This window comes from Lissotriton vulgaris, chromosome 6 (genome assembly GCF_964263255.1).
Source record: "Lissotriton vulgaris chromosome 6, aLisVul1.2, whole genome shotgun sequence".
NCBI lineage: Eukaryota > Metazoa > Chordata > Amphibia > Caudata > Salamandridae > Lissotriton > Lissotriton vulgaris.
This window is the reverse complement of record NC_141694.1, coordinates 140,689,196-140,701,593: the sequence shown is the minus strand read 5'-3', so window position 1 is coordinate 140,701,593 and position 12,398 is coordinate 140,689,196.

Here is a 12,398-nt window from a genome sequence, read left to right as displayed (position 1 = left end):
GTAGTCTTTTTGTCCAAAAAGTGCAAGATTTCACTGGGAAATTGAGGTGCGACCATGTTGCGTTTTGCGCTGTTTCATGTTGCAGCCACTATGCCTACCCACGCAAGTGAGGTACCATTTTTTTCGGGAGACCTGGGGGAACGCTGGGTGGGTGGAAATTTGTTGATCCACGCAGATTCCAGAACTTTCCACCACAGAAATGTGAGGAAATTTTGGTTTTTTTTGTCAAAATCTTAGCTTTGCAAGGGATTCTTGGTAACAAAACCTGGGGGTAGGCAGAGGAGTCACCCCATCCTGAATTCCCATGGGTGTCTAGATTTCAAAAATGTATAGGTTTGCTAGGTTTCCCTAGGTGCTGGCAGAGCTACGGCGCAAAAACAAAAGGTAGTCTTTTTGTCCAAAAAGTGCAAGATTTCACTGGGAAATTGAGGTGCGACCATGTTGCGTTTTGCGCTGTTTCATGTTGCAGCCACTATGCCTACCCACGCAAGTGAGGTACCATTTTTTTCGGGAGACCTTGGTGAACGCTGGGTGGGTGGAAATTTGTTGATCCACGCAGATTCCAGAACTTTCCACCACAGAAATGTGAGGAAATTTTGTTTTTTTTGTCAAAATCTTAGCTTTGCAAGGGATTCTGGGTAACAAAACCTGGGGGTAGGCAGAGGAGGCACCCCATCCTGAATTCCCGTGGGTGTCTAGTTTTCAAAAATGTATAGGTTTGCTAGGTTTCCCTAGGTGCTGGCAGAGCTAGGGCGCAAAAACAAAAGGTAGTCTTTTTGTCCAAAAAGTGCAAGATTTCACTGGGAAATTGAGGTGCGACCATATTGCGTTTTGCGCTGTTTCATGTTGCAGCCACTATGCCTACCCACGCAAGTGAGGTACCATTTTTTTTAGGAGACCTGGGGGAACGCTGGGTGGGTGGAAATGTGTTGATCCACACAGATTCCAGAACTTTTCACCACAGATATGTGAGAAAAATTTGTTTTTTTTGTCAAAATCTTAGCTTTGCAAGGGATTCTGGGTAACAAAACCTGGGGGTAGGCAGAGGAGTCACCCCATCATGAATTCCCCTGGGTATCTAGTTTTTAAAAATGTATAGGTTTGCTAGGTTTCCCTAGGTGCTAGCAGAGCTAGGGCGTACAAACAAAAGGTAGTCTCTTTGTCCAAAAAGCGCAAAATTTCACAGGGAAATTGAGGTGCGACCACGTTGCGTTTTGCGCTGTTTCATGTTGCAGCCACTATGCCTACCCATGCAAGTGAGGTACCATTTTTTTTGGGAGACCTGGGGGAACGCTGGGTTGGTGGAAATTTGTAGATCCACGCAGATTCCAGAACTTTCCACCACAGAAATGTGAGGAAAATGTTTTTTTTTGTCAAATTCTCAGCTTTGCAAGGGATTCTGGGTAACAAAACCTGGGGGTAGGCAGACGAGTCAGCCCATCCTGAATTCCCCTGGGTGTCTAGTTTTTAAAAATGTATAAGTTTGCTAGGTTTCCCTAGGTGCTAGCAGAGCTAGGGCGCAAAAACAAAAGGTAGTCTTTTTGTCCATAAAGTGCAAGATTTCACTGGGAAATTGAGGTGCGACCATGTTGCGTTTTTGCGCTGTTTCATGTCGCAGCCACTATGCCTACCCCCGCAAGTGAGGTACCATTTTTTTCAGGAGACCTGGGGGAACGCTGGGTGGGTGGAAATTTGTTGATCCACGCAGATTCCAGAACTTTCCAACACAGAAATGTGAGGAAAATTTGTTTTTTTTGTCGAAATCTTAGCTTTGCAAGGGATTCTGGGTAACAAAACCTGGGGGTAGGCAGAGGAGTCACCCCATCCTGAATTTCCATGGGTGTCTAGATTTCAAAAATGTATAGGTTTGCTAGGTTTCCCTAGGTGCTGGCAGAGCTACGGCGCAAAAACAAAAGGTAGTCTTTTTGTCCAAAAAGTGCAAGATTTCACTGGGAAATTGAGGTGCGACCATGTTGCGTTTTGCGCTGTTTCATGTTGCAGCCACTATGCCTACCCACGCAAGTGAGGTACCATTTTTTTCGGGAGACCTGGGGGAACGCTGGGTGGGTGGAAATTTGTTGATCCAGCAGATTCCAGAACTTTCCACCACAGAAATGTGAGGAAATTTTGTTTTTTTTTGTCAAAATCTTAGCTTTGCAAGGGATTCTGGGTAACAAAACCTGGGGGTAGGCAGAGGAGGCACCCCATCCTGAATTCCCGTGGGTGTCTAGTTTTCAAAAATGTATAGGTTTGCTAGGTTTCCCTAGGTGCTGGCAGAGCTAGGGCGCAAAAACAAAAGGTAGTCTTTTTGTCCAAAAAGTGCAAGATTTCACTGGGAAATTGAGGTGCGACCATATTGCGTTTTGCGCTGTTTCATGTTGCAGCCACTATGCCTACCCACGCAAGTGAGGTACCATTTTTTTCGGGAGACCTGGGGGAACGCTGGGTGGGTGGAAATTTGTTGATCCACGCAGATTCCAGAACTTTCCACCACAGAAATGTGAGGAAAATGTGTTTTTTTTGTCAAAATCTTAGATTTGCAAGGTATTCTGGGTAACAAAACCTGGGGGTAGGCAGACGAGTCACCCCATCCTGAATTTCCCTGGGTGTCTAGTTTTCAACAATGTATAGGTTTGCTAGGTTTCCCTAGGTGCTGGCAGAGCTAGGGCTCAAAAACAAAAGGTAGTCTCTTTGTCCAAAGAGCTCAAGATTTCACTGGGAAATTGAGGTGCGACCACATTGCGTTTTGCGCTGTTTCGTGTCGCAGCCACTATGCCTAACCACGCAAGTGAAGTACCATTTTTTTCAGGAAACCTGGGGGAACGCTGGGTGGGTGGAAATTTGTTGATCCACGGAGATTCCAGAACTTTCCACCACAGAAATGTGAGGAAAATGTGTTTTTATTGTCAAATTCTTAGCTTTGCAAGGGATTCTGGGTAACAAAACCTGGTGGTAGGCAGTCGAGTCACCCCATCCTGAATTTCCCTGGGTGTCTATTTTTTAAAAATGTATAGGTTTGCTATGTTTCCCTAGGTGCCGGCAGAGCTAGGGTGCACAAACTACAGGTAGGCACTTTGCCAAAAAAGGGTCAATTTGTAACTGCAAAATTTAGGTGCGACCACGTTGCATTTTGCGCCGTTTCCTGTCGCAGGCACAAGGCCGACCCACACAAGTGAGGTACCGTTTTTATCGGGAGACTTGGGGTCATTCAGATTTGTAAATCAACTGTTATTACCAATTGAGCTTCCATGCATTTCTCCCTTTCAATGAAAGACATTGTGTAAAATAAAATCTTTTTGAAAAATGACCAATAAATCTCATGCTAGTATGAGTATTCCCAATTTTGAAAATGTGCAATTATATACTGTTTATGAACTCTATAATTTGTACCCAATTCAGAAATACATAGGTGTCTTTCATACAGATTTTTCCATGTATACATTTTCCAAGACAAAGTGCTCTATACCCAGTAAATGAAAAAATACCATTGCAAGTTGCTGCTCAGTTTTTGGATCTGGGTTTGTCGGGTTCTTGGTGAAACTACAAGTCCTATATAACCCCACAACCAGGAAGGTCTAACGGATGTAACGGTATATTGCTTTTCAAGAGCTGTCAAAATTAGAAAAAGTTATAGGTGAAAACGTTGAGACAAAAGGCTGTTTTTTTCAACACATTTTCAATTATTTTAATATTTAACTGTTAGTTTCTATAAAGAAACCTTCATGGATTTAGACAAATGACCCTTTTCTGAATTCAGAATATTGTCTACTTTTCGAAAATGTACAGCTTTCCAGGATCCATTATTGCTTTCAAACTTATTTCTACCATTAACTGGAAGGAGGTGGAAAGCTCTAAAAATAGCAAAAATAGGCTATGTCCCAGAAAAATGCCAAAACTGTGTGAAAAATGTCGGTTCTCTGACAAAAGACTGTCATTCCCTAAAAGCTGAGAAAATGGAGATTTCAGCCCCACAAACCCTTTTTAGATAACATTTTCAGGGAAAAACCCAGAGGCTTTCATTTGCAGCCCGTTTTTCCCATTTTTCTGAAAAAAACAAAAAAATCACTATATTTTGGTTAATTTCTGGGACCCCTCCAAGGGAATACACAAACCCTGGGTGCCTTTAGAATCCACATGATGTTGGAAGAAAAGGACGCAAATTTGGCATGGATACCTTATGTGGTCAAAAAGTTACAAGGGCCTAGGCGCGCACTACCCCAAAACGCCAAAAAAAGCCTTAGCACAGGAGGGGAAAAGGCCTAGCAGCGAAGGGGTTAATGAGTTGAATGATTGGGCAATAGAAAGTAAGATCCTGCCACTGAATCAAACTGGCTTTGTTAAAGGACTGGGGACATCAACAAACATCCTGGCATTATCACTAATAATGGACAAGTCAATTAGTCTTAAACAGCCCTTGTATCTTTGTTTCGTTGATTTTAAATCAGCCTTCGATTGTGTTCAGAGGAATTTACTGTGGAAAAAGCTCAGAGAAATGAACATTCCAACGGCCTTACTAAAAATGATTCAGCTACTGTATTACAAAACTTGGGTTAGGGTAAGGATGGGGGATGGGCAAACGCTGTCGAAGGAAATCCCAGCCAACAAAGGATTAAAACAAGGCTGTGTATAGGCCCCCATTCTTTTTAATTTATTATTGGCAGATTTGTTAGGGACCCTAGATTAATTAAATGCTCACCCTCCGAAATTGGCGGATAGGCATATTTCAAACTTACTGTATGCCGATGATGCCATCCTGTTAAGCCAAACAAAAATCGGGCTGCAGCGACTAATCTCTGGAACATGTACCTACGCAAGGGAAAATGGGATGGTGATTAATGAAACCAAAACAAAGATCACGATAGTCGCCAAGAGCAAAAAATTAAGACAAAAATGTAGTTGGTATATGGAAAACACCAAACTAGAGCAAGTCGAGGTATATAAGTATCTGGGAGTACTTTTTGACAAGAAGGGTAGCTACCAGCCGCAAATAAGAGATATTCAGAGGAAGTCCAACTCCCTAACAGCCGCGTTTAGAATCCTGCAGAAAACGCTGGGAAACCTCACATATGGGCCGTTTTTAAAGATTATAGGGGCAAGATTACTACCAACAATCACATACAGCAGTGAGTCATTAATGGGAAGAGATACGGAAACAATAAATAATGCTGTATCTAAAACATATAAATTACTATTTCATCTTCCAATAAATGCCTCGCCAGCCCAAATCAGACTCGAGTTTGGCTTAACTAACCAATATTACGCGAGGAAGGGACATTTTTATCAAAACCTGGAACCGAATTAAAAACGATCAAGATAACCAAATTTCTCAGTTATTATGGAAGGAGGTAAGTAATAACACAAAGGCAGCAGCATGGATTTTCCTTAAAGAAGCTATAGAAGAGTTTGCAGTAACCTCAATTTGGAATAATACCATTACTAATGCTTCCTTTAAGAAAAAAATTAATAGAACGACAAACCAACTATCAATTGTAAATGAAAAAGATAGTCTGACAAAAAGAAAACACGCCTGGAAAATAATAATAAGGTTATAAAACAAAGAAGGTTCAAGACTACTTGGAAATATCGTGGTCAGGAAACAACAAACAAATCCTTCCCAAAGCAAGATTTGGAGTTCTTCCGAGAACTTGCCACCTCCCGCCTTGGAAAATCTCTGAAAGGAGTTCAATATGTAGACTATGTAACAGTGGAGAGGAGAATATTCTTCACTTGCTCTGTATTTGTCCGGGACTCCAAAATGAAAGGATAAAACTACTTAAAGCCCCTTTTAATGTACCTGGAATACGGACATGTAGGCAAGCCCTGAAATGTTGTCTTCAATCAAATGATATAGGCATGAATGCTACCTTTGTAAAGTTTTTATTAATGGTAAAAACAAAATTAGCAGACTAAATCTGAAACGAAGTACATTTAGGACTTTTTAATGAATTTTATGATGAAAGTTCTTTTATTGTTTTTTTTATACTAAAAGTATTTTTTTGTAATTGTATATTGTAATATTTTAAATTATCAAACAATAAAGTACTAGCTGTAAGTCTAACGTCAAATTGACACAAACTATAGGTGGCTTGGCTAAGTTTTTCAGAAAGACCTTCCACAAACCAGTGAGTCCGGCTATGGAGATTTATAAAAGCCAGGCAAGGAGCTCTGCCTTATATGGGGTTTAACTCTGGGGGCACGCCGACTATAGGTCTCTGGTTGTTACGGAGAACAACTTCCTTAGACAACTATTCGGATTACCGAAAAGCTCCCCTCTGGTACCACTGCGTATGGACCTAGGGGTGAGATCCATCACTGAGGAAATTGGGTGCAGGCCACTATTTTTCTGGTGGCGCCTGCTTATAACACCGGAACTGTCAGAGTATAGATCAGAGCTACAAGAAATTTTGAGACTACCTGGCTCAGGAAAGTAGCCAAGGCTTTCATTTATCTGGGAGAGCCTAAAAGCAATAGGATTAAAAGAACTATGAGAAAACCCTGACACTGCCTGTATGAGAACACCACGCAAACTTTTAACTTCCAGCTATTGGGGGAGATTAACAGCAAAACTACATACAGAACCCGCCTATGGAACTCTTACCTCACTTTTCCTGGAAGTTAAAGATACCCCCAGGATGGAGGCATGTCTTGATGAAATCTGCCCAGCATCAAGCGGGAAATTATATGTGCAGTTTTGCCATGGTTGTGTCCCCCTGCGTGTTTTTAGGTCTTGCCTATTCTATCCCGTAGGGATGGATAGGCGAGATTATAGTAAGCGGTCCGAAAAGTCTACCTAGCTGCGGATCGCGTACAGTTCATGTGAGCCAGGCGCATGCACATCGCACACCCACACCATTGCCAGCCACATCCCACACCATTTGTCTGAGCCTCAGCATCAGAATTCAAAGGAAGCCACTCCCCCGTCCCCCCCTCCATCAGACTTCAAAGGAAGCCGCTCCCGTGCCACGCAATGCCGAGAGCTTGTTTTTCTTGCGCTCTTCTGTTTATTTCCGTTTTCATATCTTTTCTCTCCCCCAGTTATGCCCCCCCAGCTCATGTCCCCTCCTCCTTTGCCTGTCCATTCTCTATTGCATCTTCTTCCTCCATCATCGGGTTATATTCCCTTTTGTCCCAAACTTCTCCATTCTCTCTACCTGTTTCTTTGTTTCCCTCAGTTTCCATCACCGGTGTTCCCTCTCTCGCTCTCTCCTTAGTTCTCCATTGTACCTCACTGTTGTTTTGTCCCAGTGCTCCCTTTCTCGGTTGTCTTAGTTCTGCCTTACCTATTCTTTCCTTTCACTCAGTTTTCACAGTTTTCTTTCTTTCTTTCTTTCCCTCAGTATACCTCCTCTGTGACACCTTTGATCTTTCTTTCGTTTTCGCGTCGTATCTGCCCCCACAGCCTCTTTCTTTTATCTTTTTTGTTCTCCGCCCTCCACCCTCTTCCATCTGTCGATGCCCCTCTTCTACATCACATGCCGCGCGCCACCCTCGTGTTATACACATACACACACACACAAACACACGACATCACCTCGCTAAACAAACATACTCTTTCCAAATAAACTGTGGCAGCAGTGGGGCGGGGATTCCAGGATGGCCGAGTGGGGTGCAGGAAACAGATGTCACCCTCGCGCACTACCCTGGGAGGTAACCGAGCCCAGCCTGCCGGGATGCAATCTATCCTCGCCCCCTGCTCTCATGACGTCACCCCTGGCAGATGTTTGAGTTAGGACATGGTGTTTCTGTGGATGTTGTACATGCCCAGTACTGCCTCACGCAGCATACTCCCTATCACCCAGAAATGCATGCGCTGTGCCCCGATAGGACAAGTGACAATAGGCGAGTATATTCCGAATTCAGAGTGCACTATTTACCCGAGGTGATAATGTCATGAGTTAAGGGTCTGTAGGTATTATTAGCCCAAATAACTTTTTACTATTTAAAAAAACCTCACTCTACCGCCCTCACTCAACCGCCCTCACTCTACCACTCTACCGCCCTCACTCTACCACTCTACCGCCCTCACTCTACCACTCTACCGCCCTCACTCTACCACTCAACTGCCCTCACTCTACCGCTCTACCGCCCTCACTCTACCGCCCTACCGCCCTCACTCTACCGCCCTCACTCTACCACTCTACCGCCCTCACTCTACCGCTCTACCGCCCTCACTCTACCGCTCTACCGCCCTCACTCTACCGCTCTACCCCCTCACTCTACCGCTCTGCCGCCCTCACTCTACCGCTCTACCGCCCTCACTCTACCACTCTACTGCCCTCACTCTACCGCCCTCACTCTACCACTCTACCGCTCTCACTCTACCGCCCTCACTCTACCGCCCTCACTCTACCACTCTACCGCCCTCACTCTACTGCCCTCACTCTACCACTCTACCACCCTGACTCTACCACTCTACCACCCTCACTCTACCGCTCTCACCCCTTCTCACCCCTTCTCACCCCTTCTCACCCCTTCTCACCCCTTCTCACCCCTTCTCACCCCTTCTCACCCCCTATCACCCCCTCTCACGCTCACATCCTACCACTCTACCGCCCTCATTCTACCACTCTACCGCCCTCACACTCTCACTCTACTGCCCTCACTCTACCACTCTCACGCCCTCACTCTACCACTCTACTGCCCTCACTCAACCCCCTCACTCTACCACTCTACCGCCCTCACTCTACCACTCTACCGCCCTCTCTACTGCTCTACTGCCCTCACCCTACCACACTACCGCCCTCACTCTACCACACTACCGCCCTCACTCTACAACTCTACCACCCTCCCTCTACGGCTCTACCGCCCTCACTCTACCGCCCTCACTCTACCGCCCTCACTCTACCACTCTACTGCCCTCACTCTACCGCCCTCACTCTACCACTCTACCGCCCTCACACACTCACTCTACCGCCGTCACTCTACCACTCTACCGCCCTCACTCTACCACTCTACCGCCCTCACTCCACCGCCCTCACTCTACCACTCCACCGCCCTCACTCTACCGCCCTCACTCTACCGCCCTCATTCTACCACTCTCACACCCTCACACCCTCACTCTACCACTCTACCGCCATCACGCCCTCACTCTACCACTCTACCGCCCTCACTCTATCACTCTACCGCCCTCACTCTATCACCCTCACTCTATCACCCTCACTCTACCACTTTACCACTCTACCGCCCTCACTCTACCACTCTACCGCTCTCACTCTACCACTCTACCGCCCTCATTCTACCACTCTACCGCCCTCACGCCTTCACTCTACCACTTTACCGCCCTCACTCTACCGCCCTCCCTCTACCACTCTACCACCCTCACTCTACCGCCCTCATTCTACCACTCTACCGCCCTCACGCCTTCACTCTACCACTTTACCGCCCTCACTCTACCGACCTCCCTCTACCACTCTACCGCCCTCACTCTACCACCCTCACTGTACCACTCTACCGCCCTCATTCTACCACTCTACCGCCCTCACACCCTCACTCTACCGCCCTCACTCTACCACTCTACCGCCCTCACTCTACCACTCTCACGTCCTCACGCCCTCACTCTACCACCATCACGCCCTCACTCTACCGCCCTCACTACCACTCTACCGCCCTCACGCCCTCACTCTACCGCCCTCACTCTACCACTTTACCACTCTACCGCCTTCACTCTACCCCCTCACTCTACCACTCTACCGCCCTCACGCCCTCACTCTACCGCCCTCATTCTACCACTCTACCCCCTCACGCCCTCACTCTACCACTCTACTGCCCTCACTCTACCGCCCTCACTCTACCGCCCTCACTCTACCACTCTACCGCCCTCACTCTACCACTCTACCGCCCTCACTCTACCACTCACACCCCCTCACCCTCACACTCCCTCACCCTCACACACCCTCACCCAACACCCTCACTCCCGTCAACCTCACCCCTGTCACCCTCACCCTCCCTCACCCACCCTCCCCCTCACCCACCCTCCCCCACATCCTCACACCCCCACACCCTCACAAGGCCACACCCTCCCCCTCACACCCCCTCACCTTCACACCCCCTCACCCACATACCCCTCACCCCACCACCCCCTCACACCCCCACCCCCTCACACCCCCACCCCCTCACACTCCGTCTCACCCCTTCTCACCCTTTCTCACCCCTTCTCACCTCCTCTCACCCCCTCTCACCCTCACATCCTACCACTCTACCGCCCTCATTCTACCACTCTACCGCCCTCACACCCTCACTTTACCGCCCTCACTCTACCACTCTACCGCTCTCACTCTACCACTCTACCGCCCTCACTCTACCACTCCACCTCCCTCACTCTACCGACCTCACTCTACCACTCTACTGCCCTCACTTTACCGCCCTCATTCTACCACTCTCACGTCCTCACTCTACCACTCTACCGCCATCACGCCCTCACTCTACCGCCCTCACTCTACCACTCTACTGCCCTCACGCCCTCACTCTACCGCCCTCACTCTACCACTTTACCACTCTACCCCCTCACTCTACCACTCTACCGCCCTCACTCACCGCCCTCACTGTACCACTCTACCGCCCTCACGCCCTCACTCTACCGCCCTCATTCTACCACTCTACCCCCCTCACGCCCTCACTCTACCACTCTACTGCCCTCACTCTACCGCCCTCACTCTACCGCCCTCACTCTACCACTCTACCGCCCTCACTCTACCACTCTACCGCCCTCACTCTACCACTCTCACGTCCTCACGCCCTCACTCTACCACCATCACGCCCTCACTCTACCACTCACACCCCCTCACCCTCCCTCACCCTCACACTCCCTCACCCTCACCCATCACCCTCACCCCCGTCAACCTCACCCCTGTCACCCTCACCCTCCCTCACCCACCCTCCCCCTCACACACCCTCCCCCACATCCTCACACCCCCACACCTTCACAACCCCACACCCTCACAAGGCCACACCCTCCCCCTCACACCCCATCACCCTCACACCCCCTCACCCTCACACCACCACCCTCTCACACCCCCACCCCCTCACACCCCCACCCCCTCTCACCCCCACCCCCTCTCACCCTCTCTCACCCTCACATCCTACCACTCTACCGCCCTCATTCTACCACTCTACCGCCCTCACAACCTCACTTTACCGCCCTCACTCTACCACTCTACCGCCCTCACTCTACCACTCCACCTCCCTCACTCTACCACTCTACTTCCCTCACTTTACCGCCCTCATTCTACCACTCTCACGTCCTCACGCCCTCACTCTACCATTCTACCACCATCACGCCCTCACTCTACCGCCCTCACTCTACCACTCTACCGCCCTCACACCCTCACTCTACCACTTTACCACTCTACCGCCCTCACTCTACCACTCTACCGCTCTCACTCTACCACTCTACCGCCCTCATTCTACCACTCTACCGCCCTCACGCCTTCACTCTACCACTTTACCGCCCTCACTCTACCGCCCTCCCTCTACCACTCTACCGCCCTCACTCTACCGCCCTCATTCTACCACTCTACCGCCCTCACGCCTTCACTCTACCACTTTACCGCCCTCACTCTACCGCCCTCCCTCTACCACTCTACCGCCCTCACTCTACCACCCTCATTCTACCACTCTACCACCCCCACACCCTCACTCTATCGCCCTCACTCTACCACTCTACCGCCCTCACTCTACCACTCTCACGTCCTCACGCCCTCACTCTACCACCATCACGCCCTCACTCTACCGCCCTCACTACCACTCTACCGCCCTCATGCCCTCACTCTATCGCCCTCACTCTACCACTTTACCACTCTACCGCCTTCACTCTACCCCCTCACTCTACCACTCTACCGGCCTCACGCCCTCACTCTACCGCCCTCATTCTACCACTCTACCCCCCTCACGCCCTCACTCTACCACTCTACTGCCCTCACTCTACCGCCCTCACTCTACCGCCCTCACTCTACCACTCTACCGCCCTCACTCTACCACTCTACCGCCCTCACTCTACCACTCACACCCCCTCACCCTCACACTCCCTCACCCTCACACACCCTCACCCATCACCCTCACCCCGTCAACCTCAACCCTGTCACCCTTACCCACCCTCACCCACCCTCCCCCTCACCCACCCTCCCCCACATCCTCACACCCCCACATCCTCACACCCCCACACCCTCACAAGGCCACACCCTCCCCCTCACACCCCCTCACCTTCACACCCCCTCACCCTCATACCCCTCACCCCACCACCCCCTCACACCCCCACCCCCTCACACCCCGTCTCACCCTTTCTCCCCCTTTCTCACCCCTTCTCACCCCTTTTCACCCCCTCTCACCCCTCTCACCCTCACATCCTACCACTCTACTGCCCTCATTCTACCACTCTACCGCCCTCACACCCTCACTTTACC